The 20,626-nt window shown below is 34.1% G+C and overlaps 1 protein-coding gene across 2 annotated transcripts in view; it reads right to left on the bottom strand.

Annotated features, from left to right (window-relative positions):
- The window catches only part of HBP5 (SOUL heme-binding family protein), a 102,003-nt gene that overhangs the window by 1,896 nt on the left and 79,481 nt on the right, over positions 1-20,626 (bottom strand). The gene's annotated exons all lie outside the window — the stretch shown is intronic.

Below are 20,626 nucleotides of genomic sequence, written 5' to 3'. Positions count from 1 at the left end.
CCAATTAAAAGGAAAGAAAGGGACATGAAGCACTCTCATCTATACATGAAAAGAAAGCTTTATCATCCCACACTATCTCACTCACTTGAAGGAGGAGATCACATTTCGTCAAGGCTGGGATTTCTGTCAGCTATATTTGGAAGAATTGGTTTCAAAAGAGTTTAGTTTAGGAAGGAGGCAAAAAACATCCATAGGTTGCACCAAAGTATATTGCAAAACATATAGGGTTTAGGAAGATATCCAAGTGACAATCATATTTATATAATATCTTTACCTAGTTTTAGGGGTGCAGCTCCCTTTAGAAGAAGATATAAGCTTGGGGATGGTTTTTTAATTTATCTGGAGATTACAAGTGCATGATGGCTGCAAATTCTAAGGTTATCTATGAAGAAACCACAGATTCGATCTCAAGACCTTCTATGACAAAATGTGCTTATGACACAGTAATTTAGCTGGGTATTACAATTGCATGATGACTGCAAATTCTAAGGTCATCTATGAAGAAATCACAGATTTGATCTCAAAGCCTTCTATGACAAAATGTGCTCATGACACAAAAGGGTATTATGCAAGACAAATGGGGATCAAATGCATGCATGTTCCAAATGCTGTGGACTATTGGGCTAATTCTGCAAATGACCTTAAAAGTAGAAGGTATTTCAACCATATTTTGAAAACTCAGTAACGGCAATATCTTGACCGACGCAAATTTTTTGAAAATCTCAGAACTGGCAACAACTCAACGAGAAATTCGGCAATAAATTGGCACTTTTATTGAACATTTGAAAATATACAATTTGATATTCAATTGATGAGCTTAAGGGGCTTTCTAATGAATGGTTCATAAGGCACAACACTTGGTGAAGGTTTTGCAAATGGGGTTGCAAGCTTTGGGTTTAATTGTGGAGGAAACTCCGTAGTTAAGCGCGCTCAGGCTGGAGTAGTACTGGGATGGGTGACCTCCCGGGAAGTCCCGGTGCTTCACCCCTGTGAGCATCACCTAGATCCAATGAGTGCTAAATGTTCCATTTATTCTCATGAGAGATGGATTCATGTTGAATCACTACTCATGAAACATGGGTCATCGAGTTTGACTCAAAATCACACAGTTAAATCCTGATATTCACATCACAATATACAATTTCTTAATATATTTTTAAAAATGCATATATACACACCAAATTTGTAGAACATATAATGATTTGCGATATCTACCATATATCAATCAAAGTTTTGAGTTAAACAGTAGTTCATAGCAACTAAAACTTAGTAGATTAACCAAGGTCACCAGGAGATGGGGAGACTTGGAGGTCTCTAGTACTAGTACTAGTACGACAATTTTTCAAAAATAGGAGACAAGGTACTTGGAGACGGAATTTTTTTTGCTAATAGTTTAAAAAGTCTAATACTAAATACAAAATAGTAATATTGTAAAACTAAAAGACTTAAGTAAATAATAATAGTAATGTCACAATAATATAGAGTCAAATATTTCAAAACTCACATAATCACATTACTGTATGTCATAATCATACTTGTTTTCTGAATATTGCATATGATCATCATCATATCAGATTCATAATCGCCGAGATTATCATTAGATATTCAAATTTTAAATTCAAAAAGGTATAGTTTAATGCAAAATTGCCAACATAAAAACAAAAATGAACAAACTTAGTACAATAAACAAAAACCATAAATCTATCTACTACTAGTATGTTGATGGTACTATCGTCTACTCCACAAGGTTGTGATCATCCATCTCAAGGTCTTCGGCTATCATGATCTCCAAAAAATTATTTAAATTGTCATTGGTCTTAATTTTTGCATTAAAAAATATTTAAATGAGGACTAAGATACATAAAATAATTTAATATTATATTTTTCCATTTATTTTTATCAGGAGACCTCAAATTTTGGATTAGGAGACTAGGAGACTTCAGGAGAATTAGTCATTAGCCTTTCTTGAGGTCTCAAGAGACGCGAAAAGTAGCTAAGACGCGTCTCCATCTCCGAGACGTGTCTTTTAGGGGAGACGGGTCTCCCTGTAACCATGAGATTAACACTATACTAGAATCATAAACCAAAAAACAAGTACAACATTTGAATATAAATAAGTTCAATACATATAGAAGTCAAACTCCATGAAACTATAACTTCTGAATACATATAAAGTTCAAGTTTCAATGTCAATGAAAACTAAAAGTAGCAATCATAAATTGCATCTACATGCAAAACTCAAAGAGATGGTTGTTGTTGGGTGGGTAGTGTTGAAGTACTTGATGTGGCAACATCCTCAACAGGTTCCCTAATAGGTGTCTCACACTCGACAGAAGCCTCTGATGGATGACTAAGCTCATGTTCCTCACGTGCTACCACATACACATCCCAATCATCTGCCTTCATCTCAAACTAAGCTAGTTACTCATTTGTCAATAAAGGTTCACCCACATCTGCATATGCATCCTCACTATCAAGAGGAGCAATCCAACTTGTCGAATATGGATCAATGTCATCCAAGTCTAGTATTTCATATGAAGCTTGCCCTTTCATCTTCTTCTCATGCAAGAGAAGGTTGTACTTCACATAAACCAAGTCATTCAAGCGCTTTTGAGTCAACCTATTACATTTCTTTATGTGTATGTTTTGAAAAAAATACTTCAATTTCTCTCGTAGCCAGAAGCACTACAAGACTATGATAAAATTCAGATGGAAAGCTATTGTGGCACCATGATACTCCCACCATAGATTTACAAGGATTAAAAAAAAATCATTTATGATATAGGAAAACTTCCAATAAACTTCATGAGCAAAATAAATGATATAATAAAAACAAAACATGTTCTTTTTTAGTTGGCTACAAGGTGTATCTCATACGTTTGCAATCAGGAGAAGAAAAGAAAGGCCCCTCTTCCCACTTGTAGCTCTGCAACTCATCAAGTATAAGGTCTCAGAGGTTCATATCAATAACCAATCTTCAAATACATGTATCCAAGCCAATTTGAACCTTTGTATTTGCTCTAAAAGTGTTGGAGAGATAGAACTTGGGGCTCAAGTAGTAGGCACTAGGCAGCTACATGAATATGTTGGTGGAGTTGTTGGTTCCACCTCCCAATGATGTTCCATCTGGGTCTATATTTGGTCTCATTTGACCTATACAAGTGTTGAATGGCCTCTTTGGCCCTATCCATGGCCTCATTTAGAAACCCCATGGGATTTTTATCCCCATCCATAATTCGTAGAACCTTCACCAATGGTTCTGACACCCAAACATAAAAAAATATACAAAAATCAGCAAACAAATATATTTCAAAATTAAATACTAAATCATTTATGAAGACTTCAAAACTTACTTTGAGGATCTCCTCCATTAGCTTTTTAAAGCTAGCATCAAGCACAATCCTCACAATCTTCTTTACTTTAGGCTTTCTAGCATAAAGACTCTCTTAACCATTTCTTATCTAGAAACATGCGCCTCAAGTCTAATAATGTCTCAGATATGCTTTGCAAGTTTTAAAAATTAGTAGCAGAGCATGTGACCCTTGCTTGTACGGGTGAATCAATATTCTACAAACTTTAGCCCAAAATTGGATATTGTTAATTGCCTTATAACTTGCATATGAAAGAAAATTAATTATACTGAACAGTAAACATAACCATGCAATAAAAGAACTCATAACACCATATTTTGTTAACTAAGGAAACCATGGCCAAGGGAAAACCCTGGTGGGGGTGATACCCACAAAATAATCCACTAATCAAAAGTATCTAGTTAAAGATATTGACCCTATTAGGAATCTATTTCATCTATATAGTGTCTTGGTCCTTTTTAGAGGACTTAGACCTTGCTAGAAGCCTCAATTTTGTTAGGATTTGGTACATATACATATGCAAAATGTTGTACAAGATGAGCCCACTGCCCAAACATGTAACTTACAATGTAATTCCTTAATACAAGAAGATAGATACAAAAACCTCTTTGCTTGTTGCTAATACCTTCAATATCTGATATAGCACTTGCTGCTCTTCACTAAACTCGCTATCCTCTGATCATACATTAGAATTCGCATATAATAAAGTTTGCATAGTCTTCCTTAGAAGCACACTTAACTTCGTGTATTGCAATCTTCTTTTATACCTTTGTAATTTACAAAACATTGTCCAGTCGGCCTTCAAGCTTTCATACACTTGGCAAAATACAAAATTAACTCTTGTCCTCTTAGGGTTAACATCTAGGATGTTGTCCCTAATTGGTCAAGTAATTCTTTCATAAACAAAATAATTCCTTAACTCGTAATTACCCATTTTCTATTATGCTTTGTTCCTGTCTTAATACTGCTGCAACTGGTAAATTGTCATATTTTCTTCCGTATTGACCATACTGACTTGCACACTTGAACATGTCATCCTGACATCTTGTATTGTTAGTACCTAACTGCACACGTGCTCATAATGCCTTAGTCAACTATGCATACCAAAATTGTATCTGCTCTGCTAGATAACTTAGTTGATACTTGGACAATTTTTTGAGTCTAACTGGTGAATCTTCATCTTCAAGATCTGCCTTGTTAATACCAGATATATGTTGCCATAAATGACAACTCCAACTTATCTACTTAGCCAAATTGCCAACAATCTCTCCCTTTGGCATTGATGGCAACATATGAGAAAATTGGTTGAGTCCCAAAATGTTGAACAAAAACTTGGTCTTAACAAAATTTACAAAACTTCAAAAATTTGTGGATCATCATATATTATAACCATCTTTCCTTATATCTCCTATTACACTTTAACTCCCCCTTTGACTATAATACTTTGCATGATTACTGCTCTCCCTTTTCTATATACATCATACAATTTTCCTATATTACTCCTTTGACATCAATGACAAAGGTGTCAAAATTTATATACAAGTCAAAATTGTGATTTTACACCTCTGTGCTCAAAAGGATAGACATGAAATGTAGTCATCAAAACTTGTCTTCAAGCTCTTAAAATTCTTCTCCCATGAATCTTTTACACCTTCAGATATACTAAGAAGGGCGCAAAGTCCATTAGATGCTACTTCCACTACATTCAGGTTTGAGTAGACAAACTTCTCAAAATGTCTTTGCCTTAAGACATTCCTAACTCTGCCGCTCCAGAGTTGCTATCTTCAAAGATAAATGTTCTCTCAAAAGTGAGAACCTCTTGGTTATTCTTTCTCTAGTTCATCTCAATAAGAGTTTTTCATCATAAGTCTTTCCTATTTGAGCCTCAATATCTTCAATCTTTCGGTTAGGCTGCTGAAGCTGATCTAACAATGCCAGTAGTTCTTCATGCTTTCTCTTCAACTCACCATCAATATCCTTGGTGAACTTAAATGAAACTGCACACTTAGCATACAGTGCTTTACCTTCTTGTTCACATCTTCTTAGCTCCTTGATGCATGTATCAAGAGCTCCAATGTCATTTCTGATGTTTTGAAAGATAATGTCAAACATTTGCGCATCATGCGAATAGCTGCAATGTCAGACAAGTGTGTAAACTCAGCATTAAAAGCTTGTACTACAGCTTTTTCTCTGTCTTATAGCTCTGATTTTGTCAACTTTACAGTCAAAGTGCTCTGAAGTTACTCCATGACTTTCATTAGAGATCTTTGTAAGATCTTCACCTTTCTATTTTTGTCAATGATCTTGCTTAATGATGCAACCTGTTAAAGTTGCAAGTGTAAGGGGTGTCCTAGAGGAACTAGGTACACTTTCCTCCTTTTTCTTCTTCATTTCTTTTCTTCTCTTCTTCCTTCTTTTTGTCTTCCTCTTCCTTCTTCTTCTCTTCCTCTTCTTTCCTCTTCTTCTCTTCCTCTTCCTTCTTTTTCTTCTCTTCTTGTTCCTTCCTCTTCTTCTCTTCTTCCTTTTTCCTGATAACTTCTTCCTTTTTCTTTTTATCTTCCTCTTTCTTTTTCTCTTCTTCCTTTATTCTTCTTTGTTCTTCCTCTGCCTTTCTTTTCTTTTCTTCTTCCTTCTTTCTATTTTCCTCTTCTCTTTTTTTTTCGTTTCTTCTAGCTTTTTCTTTTCTTCTTCCTTTTTCTTCTTTTATTCATCTTCTTCCTCAGAGCTGGTGTAGCTAGTCAAATTGCTAACATTAAGGCCAAAATCCTTAAATGGATCTTTTGTTGTGTCAATTGTGACCTTTGTGTTGTCAATCTACATTGTGTTTGATCCAATAGTAATCTAAGGCACTGTTACTACTGCCTTATTCAGATCTATCATCATTTGCACCATAGTGTAAAAACTCAATATCGGCAATATCTTGGCCAACCCAAAATTTTTGAAAAACTTGGAATCGGCAAAAATTTGGTGAAACAATCGGCAATAAATCGGCACTTTTATCAAACATCTGAAAATATAAAATTTCTTAAAACATTCTTAAAAACGCATACATACACACCAAATTTGTAGAATATGTAATAATTTGAGATATCCACCATATATCATTCAAAGTTATAAGTTAAACACGAATTCATAGCAAGAGGAACTTAGTAGATTAACATACTACTAGAATCGTATACCAAAAAACAAGTACAACATCTGAGATTCTAAATATAAATATGTTTGATACATAGAAGTCAAACTCTATAAAACTACTACTTCTGAAAACATATTAAGTTCAAGTTTCAGCATCAATGAAAACTAAAAGTAGCAATCATAAATTGTGTCTACGAGTAAAATTCAAAAGAGATCGTTGTTGTTGGGTGGGTGGTGTTGAAGTAGTTGTTCTGGCAACATCCTCAACAGGTGCCCTAATAGGTGTCTCACGCTCAACAAAAGCCTCTAATGGATGACCAAGCTCATGTTCCTCCTCATGTGCTGCCCCATCTACATCGCACTCATCTCTTTCTCTCTTAAACTCAGCTAGCTACTCATCTATCAATAATGGTTCACCAACATCCACATCCTCACCATTAGGAGGAGCAACCCAATTGGCTGAATATGGATCAATGTCATCCAAGTCTAGTGCTTCATATGAAGCTTGCCATTTCACCTTCTTTTCGTGCAAGAGAAGGTTATACTTCACATAAACCAAGTCATTCAGACACTTTTGAGTCAACCTATTACGTTTCTTTGTGTGTATATTTTGAAAAGTACTCCAATTTCTCTCGCAACCAGAAGCACTGCAAGGCTGCGATAAAATTTGGATGACAAGCCGTTGAAGATTGGGCATTGTGGCACCGTAATCTTCCCACCATAGATCTGCAAGGATTAAAAAAAACCATTTATGATGTGGTAAAACTTCCATTAAATTTCACGAGCAAAATAAATGGTATGATAGAACTAAACACATGTTCTTTTTTACCTGGTTGCAAGGTGTATCTCCTACGTTTGCAATCAGTAGAAGAAAACAACAGCCCCACTTCCCTCTTGGAGCTCTGTAACTCATCAAGTATGAGGTCTCAGAGGTCCGCATTAGCAAGCAATCTTCAAATACATGTGTCCAAGCCAATTTGAACCTCTGCATTTGCTTTAAAAGTGTTAGAGAAATAATACTCGAGGTTCAAGAAGTAGCCAGCTGCATGAATGTGTTGGTGGAGTTGACAGTTCCATCTATGATCAATGATGTTCCATATGGGTCTATATTTGGTCTCATTTGACCTATATAAGTGTTGAATGGCCTCTTTTTCTCTATCCATGGCCTCATATAAAAACCCCATGGGGTTTTTATCCCCATCCACAATTCGTAAAACCTTCACTAACGGTTCTAACACTTGGACATAATAAAACAAACAAAAATCAGCCAATGAAAATATTTCAAAATCACATACTACATTATCAATGAAGACTTGAAAACTTACTTTGAGGGTCTCCTCCATTAGCTTTTTAAAGCTAGCATCAAACACAATCTTCACAATCTTCTTTGATTCAGGCTTCCTGGCATAAGGACTCTTTAACCATTTCTTATCAAGAAACATGCGCCTAAGGTCTATCAATGTCTCAGAGATGCTTTGCAAGTTTAGAAAATTAGTAGCAAAGCATGTGACCCCTGCTTATACAAGATCCTTACCACTAGCGTGCTCTCTCATAAGACTCAAGACCCATGTATGATTGTAGATGTACTTCACAATATTCCTTCCATCTTCAACCACCTTCACCCAGCTCAGTTTCCCTAGATCCTCAAGAAGCAAGTCAAGGCAATGGGCAACACAAGGGCTCCAAAACAATTGGGATATCTCTCCATCAAAAGTCTATTGGTTGCCACATATGCGGTTGCATTATCAGTCACAATCTGGATAACATTAGCCACTCCCACTTCTATTACCACCTCATCCAACATGTTACACAAATTTTCTACATTTTTTACTTGATCAGAGGCATCAACTGAATTTAGAAATACCAACTGTCCCCCTCAAGCAACTATAAAGTTGATGAGCATCGTGTTCCTACCATCTATCCACCCATCAGATATAACAGTGCAACTTTTCTGTTCCCAAACTTTTCTTTGCTCTTCCACAAGCTGATAAATATTTCTTACCTCATCATTTAACAATGAACCACTCGCCTCATAGGGAGTTGGGGCTTGAACCCCTTACTAGACAAAAAAAATGGAAGTTACCACTTTATTCCAATATGGAGTACATAAAGCATTGAAGGGAATATCATTGCGGATCCAAAATCTTGGTATTGCCACCTTTGTCTTCTCATGCATCTCTTTGTTCCATGTAGTGCCTAGCAAGCTGGGTTGAGCATCAAGAGTGTTACATGGAACCCAAAAGTTTGCTAGAGATACATAGGCCCAATAGAAGAACCCTCTCCATCTATTCCTAATCCTGTATAACTAGAAGTCCCCATTGAGGTTGCCATGTCATTGAATATCCTCTTTTTTTCTGCCTTACTTTGTGCATATTTTTATAGGCTTGTCAAAGCCTCTCTTGTAACCTCTTCCGAACATACAGCACACGGTGTAATATCATTGCCTGGAATCTTCGCAAGATGGTATTTCAATCGGCTTATGCTTGAAGTCATATGCTTATGGCAATGGATACATTCGACATGTCCATCAATTGACCCTAGGATCCCATGTTTCCATAAAGGATCCTTACCTTCACCTCCAACCATCTTGTCAAAAAATAGGTAGACTTTCAATACCTAACAAAAAAAAACTGATTTATAAATTAGAAAGCGTCTAATGAGTAAGAATCTAATACTTTATAGATTTGTTGAAAATTGAAATATTATTATTAATCTATTAAAATCTATTTCGTATAATAAATCTACTAATATGTATTATAAATCTATTAAAATATATTAATTAATTATAAATCTATAAAAAATACTGTTATTATAAGCTAACAGTTTCTAAAAATGAAAATAAAACAGTATTATTATGTATTTAAAATAAGTAAATTAAAATTTAATATATTTTAAATTTACATTAAATACTTTATATTTATTATATTTAAATTTTTTAACTTAAAGTCTTAAACAACTTTACATTTAATTAAATTGAAACATATTGAAATTGTAAACTTTTAAAAAATAAATTACAAAATAAACATACTAGATTTGGAAGTGGAAGTCGTCGCTTGTAGATGGGAGAGAGCTGACTGTTGAATGTTCAACTTCAAATCAAAACCCAAATTGGAGAGAATCGTTGCTTGCAAACACAGTTGTCGTCATCCAATAAGAACACAGTCACAGCCGTCCAACAAGACACAGTCAAAGTTGTCCTTGTCCAACAAGAACGCAAGCCACAAAAGTTGAAACAAAACCCGTCGTTGCAGTTGGAATGACGGAAAAAGTTGAAACGAAAATATAAATTATAAAATACCATTTAACCTAATGCACATTTTCATGTTGAACATGCAATCAACGATATGTTTTGGTGGTATTTTGCTTTTACCATGGTTTTAACTCCATGAACTGTGGTGAGATTTTTTAATTTACTAGCACCAATATATGGTGCAATTAATTCGTTTCCAATGTTAGCTCGCAATTTTTGCAATTAATCGCAAATATTTTAAACTATGATTTGCACAATGGCCTTTTTTGTCTGATAATTACCTCCCATTATCAATATGGCTCTTGTCTTGTTCCTAAGATAAGGTTCAAGACTCTTCATTAGGCTGACTAGGTGTTCATCACTATCAATCTAGTATAGTTTTTTGATCTGACTCAAGTTGTTAAGCCTCTTCTGAGGAATTAAGCTTTGATACCAATTGTTAGAAATAGGGAATACTGAGAGGGGGTGAATCAGTATTCTATAAATTTTAGCCCAAAATTAGATATTATTAATTGCCTTATAACTTGCATATGAAAACAAACTAATTATACTAAACAGTAAACATAACCATGCAATAAGAGAACTCATAACACCATATTTTGTTAACTAGGGAAACCCTGGCCAAGGGAAAACCTCTGTGTGGATGGTACCCACAAAATGATCCATTAATCAAAAGTATCTGGTTAAAGATATTGACCCTATTAGGAGTCTATTCCATCCGTATAGTGTCTCAATCCTTGTTAAAGGACTTAGGCCTTGTTAAAAGCCTCAATCTTGTTAAGAGTTGGTACATATACATACATAAAATGTTGTATAAGTTGAGCCCACTACCCAAACATGTAACTTACAATGTAATTCCTTGATACAAAAAGATAGATACAAAAACCTCTTTGCTTGTTGCTGATATCTTCAATATTTGGTACAGCATACATCAGAATTCACATCTCATAAAGTTTGCATAGTCTTCCTTAGAATCACAGTTAACTTTGCATATTGTAATCTTCTTTTATACCTTTGTAATTTACAAAACATTGTTCAGTCAACCTTCAAACTTTCATATGCTTGGTAAAATACAAAATTAACTCTTGACCTCTTAGGGTTAACATCTAGGATGTTGTCCCTAATTGGTCAAGTAATTATTTTGTGAACAAAATAATTCCTTAACTCATAATTACCCATTTTCTGTTATGCTCTATTCCTATATGAATAATGTCGCAATTGGTAAAACTGTCATATCTTCTTTCGTACTGACTTGCACGCTTGAACACGTCATCTTGACATCTTGTATTATTCGTACCTAACTGCACACGTGCTCATAATGCCTCAGTCAATTGTACATAGAAAAACTGTATCTTCTCTGTGATGCAGAGGAAAAAGTGATGAACCTTTTATACAAAATGAGCTACACAAATTTTCTTACAAACACACTTACTCCCTAAAGTGCTCAAATGGCTTTAAGAGACTCAACCCAACCAAGGTGGCTCTAAACACAAACCAATGATGGATTTAAGGCATTTGAGGTATATAAGGATAGATTAAGGTGATTTCAAGGTTACTTGACATATCTTCCACTCACAAAGACAAAAAGACTCAAAAATTGGCCTAGAGGCCTAGAAATCAGCAATTAACCCAATAGCGACCGTTTTGGTCTTCAAACACAAAAATTTCCCAAAATACCAGAATAACTAAAACCATATTCAAATAACCTTTTTCCATTCTATAACATATCTTAAATTTCAATATTGATTTTTTGGACCAAATTGAATTATTCAGCCTGTACTTCTCCAAATACACTCAAAAGTAGGTGATTTTACAAAGCAACTACCACTTAGACATATCCCCAAGATCTCAATTCTTGGACAGTCTCAAGAAATGTCCCAAAACCTCTAACTCTAAAAGGAATTAGACCCAAATCATCTGGAACATCAAAAGCCCCAATTTGGTTGCTTCAAACCCTTGTTTTGAGGGTTTTTCCAATCTCACATTCCCAAACCTTTCTAGGATCAATTTGTGATTGATTCATCATTCAATCCACCATATAAAACTATTCCAATCATAAAAAGACCATGTCATACAGCCCAAACTCCTGCTACACTTGTGCCATCAACTTTCAATGGAACATGCCCTACTACAGCCTGTGATCACACTTTGCATTCAATCTTCTGTAATTTCTAAGTTAGATTCCTATGGTACAAGGTTAGAAATCATCATTCCATGGATTCTAGGCCTTTGAGTCAATGGAATGGTTATTAGTTACAAGAAGACTTCAAAACAAAGGAAAGACTAGAAAATCAGTCTAATCCACTGGAAGTGCAAGTACAGTCATGTAAAATGACTCTCAAACCCTTCAAAACATGTAACTCGGCCTTTGAATACCCTATTGAAACTTTCAACACTATTCTATTGTTAAATCTCAATCAAAGCAAGAAGAATCAATGCTAAAACAATGAATTTGTTGATCCAAACATGTATTTCATTGAATCTCAATATTGTCCATACACTCTAGGCTTCCTTGCCCATACAATGGAGTTCCAATTACAAATAGGAACCAAAACATAACTTCTCCAACCTCTTCCAACCGGTTTGAGGGATTAGTTAAGTGGTAAAACCATTAAAACTCCATTTCTCTCTTAAATGGCACATTTGAACTTTTAAACCATGAAAATGAACTAAAACTTATTAAATTTAACTCCCTATGACTCCTAACTAAGGATTTCATCCTTTTAGGACCCCAATAGCATTTCCAAACTCCTAAATTCACCTATAGACCCATCCTTAACCTTCTAGGCCATGGATTACATTCAATATGTGCACCAAGTGCATTATTACAAGTTATTCCATCTACCATGGATCAAGTGATTACATCAAATGGCTTAATAGCCATGTTACAATATTGAAAAGACCTTATAGGTCTTGTATCACCTTCAAACTCATTACAAGAGGTGCCCTGCACCACTCTACTAGATAACTTAGCTGATACTTAGACAATTTTTTGAGTCTAACTGGTGAATCTTCCTCTTCAAGATCTTCCTTCTAAATACTAGATATATGTTGCCACAAATGACAACTCCAACTTATCTACTTAGCCAAATTGCCAACAGATCCTTACCACTAGTGTGCTCTCTCATAAGACTGAAGACCCATGTATGATTATCGATGTACTTCGCAATATTCCTTCCATCTTCAACCACCTTCTCCACCTAACTCAGTTTCCCTAGATCCTCAAGAAGTAAGTCAAGACAATGGGCAGTAAAAGGGCTCCAAAATAATGTGGGATGTCTATCCATAAAAAGTCTACCGGTTGCCACATACGCAATTGCATTATCAGTCACAATCTGGATGACACTAGCCACTCCCACTTCTATTACCACCTCTCCAAAATGTTGCACAATTTGTTTGCATTTTTTACTTGATCAAAGGCATCATCTAATTTTAGAAATATCAATTGTCCCCCTGAAGCAACTATGAAATTGATTAGCGTCCTTTTCCTACCATCTGTCAACCCATCAGATATAATGGTCCATCCTTTCTATTCCCAAACTATTCTTTGCTCTTCCACAAGTTGATGAATATTTCTTAGCTCACCATCTAACAATGACCCACTTACCTCATAAGGAGTTGGGGGCTTGAACCCCTTACCAAACAAAGAAATCAAAGTTACCACTTGATCCCAATATGGACTACATAAAGCATTGAAGGGAATATCATTACAAATCCTGAATCTTGCAATTGCCACCTTTATCTTATCGTGTATCTCTTTGCTCCATGGTGTGCCTAGTAAGTCGGGTTGAGCACTAAAAGTGTTACATGGAACCCAAAAGTATGCTAAAGACCCACTCACAGTTCCCGATCCTCGCATCCAAGGCCCAATAGAAGAACCCTCTCCACCTGTTTGTGATCTTGTAGGACTAAAAGTCCCCATTGGGGCTGCCATGGCCTCAAATGTCCTCTTTTTTGCTGCCTTTGTGCATATTTTTGTAGGCTTGTCAAAGCCTCTCTTGTAACCTCTTCCAAACATTCTTCACATGGTATAATATCATTTTTTGGAATCTTCACAAGAAGGTATTTCAATCAGCTTATACCTAAAGTCATATGCTTAAGGCAATGGATACACTGGACGTATCCATTGGTTACCCCTGGGATCCCATGTTTCCATAAAGGGTCCTTACCTCTACCACAACCAGTCATCCTATTTCTATAGGTACTGTCACTGACACTCGAAGTTTGCAATCTGCAAGTATAAGAATGAGAAATCAAATTTTAGAGAAGTTTAAAATTTGAAGGACGGGTATGAGGAAAACAAACTTCATATTTTAAAGCTTCGAATTGTTATCTAGGAGTTTTGCATAACATTAAGTCATATACAACCTGTGATTCAAATGACATCTGATTTAAAACTAGGCTAGTTACTTCTTCAATATCTATGCTTTATAACACACTACAGAAATTGGAAATGGACCTACAGGTCTTATGAATTAAATTGCAAGCTCGGGTTTATTTTCATTTCCTTGTATGATTTAGTCTCAAACAAGTTTCTCTTAACTTCTTTCTACATTTGTGATTCAGTTTTGACACTGTTTTGTTTATACTGGATCATGCAACTTTTTTGGGTACTTGCAAGGCTATAAGTGCAGTATGCATACAATTGCCATCTTTGTTGATGGGGTGCACTTCTATATGACAGCTACAAATTGTAAACTATGGATTAAATAAATTTTTAAAAACAATATTCATTACTTTAATAACATTTCATACTATATTAAACAAATAAAATATATAAAATTTTAATTTCATGATATTTATTATTCATTGTAATTTATTGTTTATCAATTTTAAATTTTGAATAATTATAGTTTATAAAATTTACAGTTTTATACAATATATATAATTAAAAATATAATGATAATCAACCTAAATTAACCAGTTTAAAATTTTAAATAAATTTTTAAAATAATATTCATTAATTTATAATATAAAAAATAAAAAACATTGATAATATCAATTTAACTAAAAGTAAATAAATAAATTGGAATTCTAATTAGTATTGACAAATGCAAAAAAATACTAACCTGGAATGTGGAAGAAACTCAATCGATGCCCAATCTGGAATTTGGATTGTTGAAGAAGTTCAAACTTCAATCGAATCTTGAGACACAAGCGCACAAGCTCACAACAGAAGAAAAAGGCGTTGAATTAGAAGTCTCCTGATTAAACTTCGTTTGAAAATGACACTTGGAAGAAGAATATGGCGGCAATGATGTCTCGTTCAGTGTTCACACAGCAGTAGAAGTTTCGTTCAGTGCTTTAGGCAGTAATGAAAGAGTATTTGAGATTCTTTGGTTTCTTAGGGAGCCTTCTCTACATCCGTATGATCCAGCTAAGTTTGCATGTCTTGTTCTTGTCGACTTTGTTTCCCGATCTTACTATTTCAGGCGCTACTGAGGACAAAGAACACATACACAAGAATGAGTTGGTTTCCAGAAGGAGTTTGTCTTTACGCGGGTGAAAGGCTTTAATGTCCCTTTAAACTTTGAAAAAATGCGATGATGTGGATGTGAGACTCCAACCTAAAATCACATTGACTGGTGGAGACCAAAATATTCACCAAAAAATCGTGTTTTGTTTGCATTTTACTTGTTGTGACTACTTGCAATAATTCAGCACCGGTTTTATGGCCGATTTAAATGGGGCCATGAAAATTCTGTGAAAACATGCAATATTCGTGGTATACCGGCAGTATCTTAAACTATGATTTCAAATACTTGACAACCAGCCAATTTGCTAGGTTTTTTTTTTTTTTTTTGTCTGTAGAAGATGTTCCAAATGATGCAACTGGCATTTTGTCACCTTAATTTATAAGAAACAACATGTTGTCAGATGACGCTGCAACAATCATATTTACGGAAAATCTTTACTAAGTTTATGAGAAGCACTCTCTATAGGGAGGAAATCATATTCTTGAGGTTGGTTCTCTCTTGGGAGGAAGACATAAGCTTGAGGTTGATTTGCAAGATAACTGCATATTCTAAGTCTAATGGAGAATTGACAAGATTCAATCACAAAACTTACTAAGAAAAACACACTTTTAATACAAAGGTGTCACACAAGAGAGATTGGTAATCAAATTCAAGCATTTATCAAACATTGAGGATTATTGTGCCAATTGTACAAATGAGTTTGAGAAAAAGGAAAACATTTAGCTGCTTGACAATTAACCAATTTGTTGATATTCTTGTGGAGGATGTTAAAGGAATTTTGAATGATAAACATGATATTATGTCACCTTAACATGGATTAGTACCTTTTTTCTTAGTTGATTGGTTTAATAAAAAGGTTTCCTCAAATCAAGAGAGGAGTAATATAGATTTGAAGCACAAAAAGATATTTCCAAATCCTAAAAATGACAAGAAAATTAACAATGACAAAGGAAATGATTGCTAATTTTAGAGTCACCAATGGGGAATGCACTTCCTCCATCTTCTTCGAAAACATTGATAAAACTAAGAGAAATGTTGAAACTACTAAATAAAGGGGAAACAAAAAGGAAGAGGGTAATGTAGATACAACTCCAAAGAGGGAAGCTAAGAATAATTGTTAGAAATTTTTTTGTATATCTACACCAACTCAACATAAGAAGCCAATTATGATATCCATTCTTCCATCACATATCAAATTACATCCTCCTTTGGATTGTATTGACACCCCAAAGTCTAAAATTCCATTTCTGGTGTCCATGTTCCAACATGGGTGAATAAAGCCATTGTTCAAAAAAGGGTAGTCCCATATTAAATTAGCTTTGTCATACTTGATAAGCTGCTTGACGATTGAATAGAAAAGAAGCCAAATCACATTATAAGATGACCAAGATAACTAAGATAAATTTAATTATTCAGACAACCATTCTTCTTAACGATATCCATTCAGAATATTAAGTTTGTTGATTTTCAAAATTTTAGGACAATTTTGGGGCCAATAGTTGTCGTGAAGACATAATTATGTTGGAGGTCATCACTGACAATATCAACAAAAGGGTTATAAAGGATGGAGAAAAATGCAGTAGCTCTGAGAATACGCTACTCATATTTTACGATCCTCTTTTGAGCCCACAATGTTTATTCCTCAAAATTTAGATTCCATGGATTATCAAAAGCAGCTAGGTCAACTAATTGTTTCTGGAAAGAATCTGTAAGAATGTTTGGAGATAATTATCAATGAGGCACTGAGCTATTGGAAAACTTGTATAATTTGATAGTTAAGCTAACACAAAGAATTCTAATAAAGCTTCATCTACTTTCATAGAAGAAAAGGATGAATTATTTCAAGTAGACAAGTCTGTTTCCAAATGTGTGATTGAAAACACATCTAAGCTAAAGGGGAAGGGGTCATTCTTAAGATGAAGTACAAGGAGTGTCAAAATTTTATCAAAGAGAAAATAAATAAAGAATAATACATGTATAATATGTATAAATAGGACAATATCACAGCTCATCTTAACAGAATAAAAATAAACTTCAGGCATTTAATTTGAGGCCGAGTTTATTCTTCAAACTCAAGTTGTGAAATTGTGTTTAGTATTAGCACTCAGAGAAGCGAAGGTGAATCAGTCTCTTCAAAGTTTTTAGAAAATTTTAGCACCAAGAAATTTCAATGGAGCTGCTGAGCAGTTATTCTTAGCCCAATTCACTATTTTGAGAGAATTTTAGTTTTGGGACACAAATATATTCTTAATTTTTTTTGTCATCCCAGCAATGTGAAATTTGGATAATCTATTGTTTTTTTTTTTCATAATTTCAACCATCAGCATAACTCACAATTGAATAGTTTTTATATTTAGATTTAGCACGGAGAATATTTTGTAATAAAGATTGCCTTCATGGAATCAAGCTATTCTAAAAAAATAAAAGTGACATTTATTTTCTTTGATTTTGTATTCATTTAATGTTTTGTAACCTTATAAATAAGAGTTTTTTTGCACCAAGTTTCCAAAAAGTAATTTTCAAGCATGCATATTGTTGAAACCGCTATTAAGTGAGCTTTGAGATTTGATGTTTGATTGTCTTGTGTTCAGTGTGGTCTGATAATTCTTAAAAGTTTTATATTACAATTATTGTCAAACAAAGTCTTACAACTTTATGTGTGAGCCTTTCATGCTCAATGTTAATGTATTTGCAATCTAATCTTGTTTGTCTTGTGATTTTTTATCTCTACATTTTGATTGAAAATATAACCATCCTTTAGTTGTTTAAGATTATATATCTGCAATGAATAGATTTATATACAAAACCTCTTGTTTGGTGCCAAAGTGCTGAATCATCTTGTGTTCAGTGCAGTCAGATCATTCTTAAAAGTTTTATATTACAATTATTGTCAAATGAAGTCTTGCAATTTTATGTGTGACCCTTTCATGCTCAATTTTAATGTATTTTCAATCTAATCTTGTTTGTCTTGTGATTTTTTATCTCTATATTTGATTGAAAATATAAGCATCCTTTAGTTGTTTAAGATTAATTTTCTTTAAAGAATAGCATATTACAAAACCTCTTGTTTGGTGCCAAAGTGTTGAATCATCTTGTGCCCTAGAGAAAAAAAAAGAATTTACATTCAATTTGTAATTACTGTTGCTTGCATACACAAATATTTAGATTCTAGGTAAAAAGAAGTCTTCCCTCATAATTATAAAAATGCTTTGCATGTTGCATCATTTTGTGTTCTAAGGAAACTTGGCAATAAAGAATATAACCGTTTCCACATAACCCATAATAAATCTAAAATAAATACGGAATTAAAATCCACACGCAAGAGAATAGACAACATACCCACAAAATTGTGACACAAGATATACCCTGGAAAACCCTCATTGAGGGAAAAACACAGCCTCCAAAAGCATCCATCGCCATGTATTATTCAGCAAAAAATACCATTGCAATACAACCATGGAAGCCTTCATGGCCATAGCCACAACCGAGCAAACTATGTGAACAAGCATGAATCCACACATCCCATGCCATGTTTTCAACCTTCACAAATGCTCCCTTGGCTAACCTGTCAAGCCTTGTCCCGCTCGACTCTTGCCTTTCTCACTCTTACTCTACAACAACTACCCTTGTGGTTGCTTATATAGTAGCAAGTCCCACAAAACCACCAAGTGGTATTACATAAACCATGTGCTAAAACCATGTGCTACTACCTAACCCACTGACCCCACATTTAATATTGGGCATTTAATTCTTTTTTCCAATATTAAATAATTATATGAAATATTATCACAATGTTACAATACAACTCATCAAAAATATTCCATGGGAATCTTTACATGTTGCACATCTATCTAGGTGGAACATTACATGATAAAATAAAATAATAAAATATAACAATATTATGCAATGTGTACAACACCCATTATCTCAACATGTGTCACACTGATAGGTATGAATCAAAATAAAAATATTTTTTAAATTGTTAGAATTTTCATTATTGTTAATTGAAAATCCAGCATTTATTCAATAGAATTTATTATGCCCATCTTGCTTCTAAATTTTTGTTGATATGTTTCTTTTAGTGTCTAAAGTAGATTTTTTTTTTCAACAAGTTCACTTAGTGTTTAAGGTACATTACAATACGCCCTTGCCAGAGATTGCTTGCTCCCAAACAATCTACACTTGTATGCTGAAACTAAATGAACTAAATGCTTGCTTCCCATATGAACCTACAGAACACTAATCCACTCCACTGCTTTGATGTAAACATCACCATGCTTGAAGTTGTGAAGCAACTCATCATGGTTCATAAAAATAGCACAACAATCATGTCAATTTGATCCCAAGTTGTAAGAGGTTCTCCCCTCAAACCACAAGTGTATAATATCCCCCTCATTAAGTTGTTTCTCAATGAGATTAACTTACAAAGATTTGTTAGTTTAAACTATTAAATTTAATTATAATAATTAATATTTAGATATTCATTTGTTTCTACATAATCCTTAAGGATTTCTTCAAATCCTAACCCCTTGGGAGGATCGCTTGTGTTATGAAGAATAGTCCTCGGTTATTCTTCCATCTTCCTTGAAATTGTTACTCAAGTTAGGCTTCGTAACCCTCTGGGAGGACCCCTTGTGTTTCACAATGTGGCCCTCAATTAGTTAGCCGTCTTCCCTGAATTGTATCCCTTAAGGTCTATAGGATTTTCCTATTAAACCTCTACATTTCCCTTGAATGGGATCACATTTTATTTATATGAATTGATACCATACATCTTATTCCTGTTTTGGAATAATTCTAATCTAAATTATCTTTTATTTTACAATCATAAGTTCTTGTTTTTTTCTTATTCAATGATAATTTATAAATCTTGTTTTATTTTTCATCTATATCCTTCTGAAAAGTCACAACCCTTCATAATCAAATCCTTTTCGAAAAGTCAAAACACTTCATAATTACAACATTTCAAAAAGTCACAACTATTCATAATAAGAACCTTTTTGAAGAGTCACGTCCTTTCACCATTTAAACCTTTTGAAAAACTATCTCCCTTATTTTCTTCTAATTATATTCCTCTTCCATTAATCCCTCTTTAGCTCATATCTTCTTCTCTTCTTCCTTCCTCTTTCAAACAAACTCTCCTCCCTTTTATATCTTAATTTGAAAGTCACATCTCTTTATCACATATCTCTTGACTTTTCATTAGATTTAATTAGTTTATATTATGTAAAAACCCTTGGCTGGTTATAGTTCAACAATTAAGCCTTAACACATCAATTACCTTAACTAATCAAAAGTTTGACATTTTGTCAAACAATTGGCAGGCAAACTATTAACATTCTATAAATAATATTATAAATCTTAGTCACCATATTAGAAGTTGCACAACCACT

This window comes from Cupressus sempervirens, chromosome 1 (genome assembly GCF_028749045.1).
Source record: "Cupressus sempervirens isolate cs-2001-9-10 chromosome 1, ASM2874904v1, whole genome shotgun sequence".
Lineage (NCBI taxonomy): Eukaryota > Viridiplantae > Streptophyta > Pinopsida > Cupressales > Cupressaceae > Cupressus > Cupressus sempervirens.
Note: the sequence above shows the minus strand (reverse complement) of the source record. Positions and strands in the feature narration are given on the sequence as shown.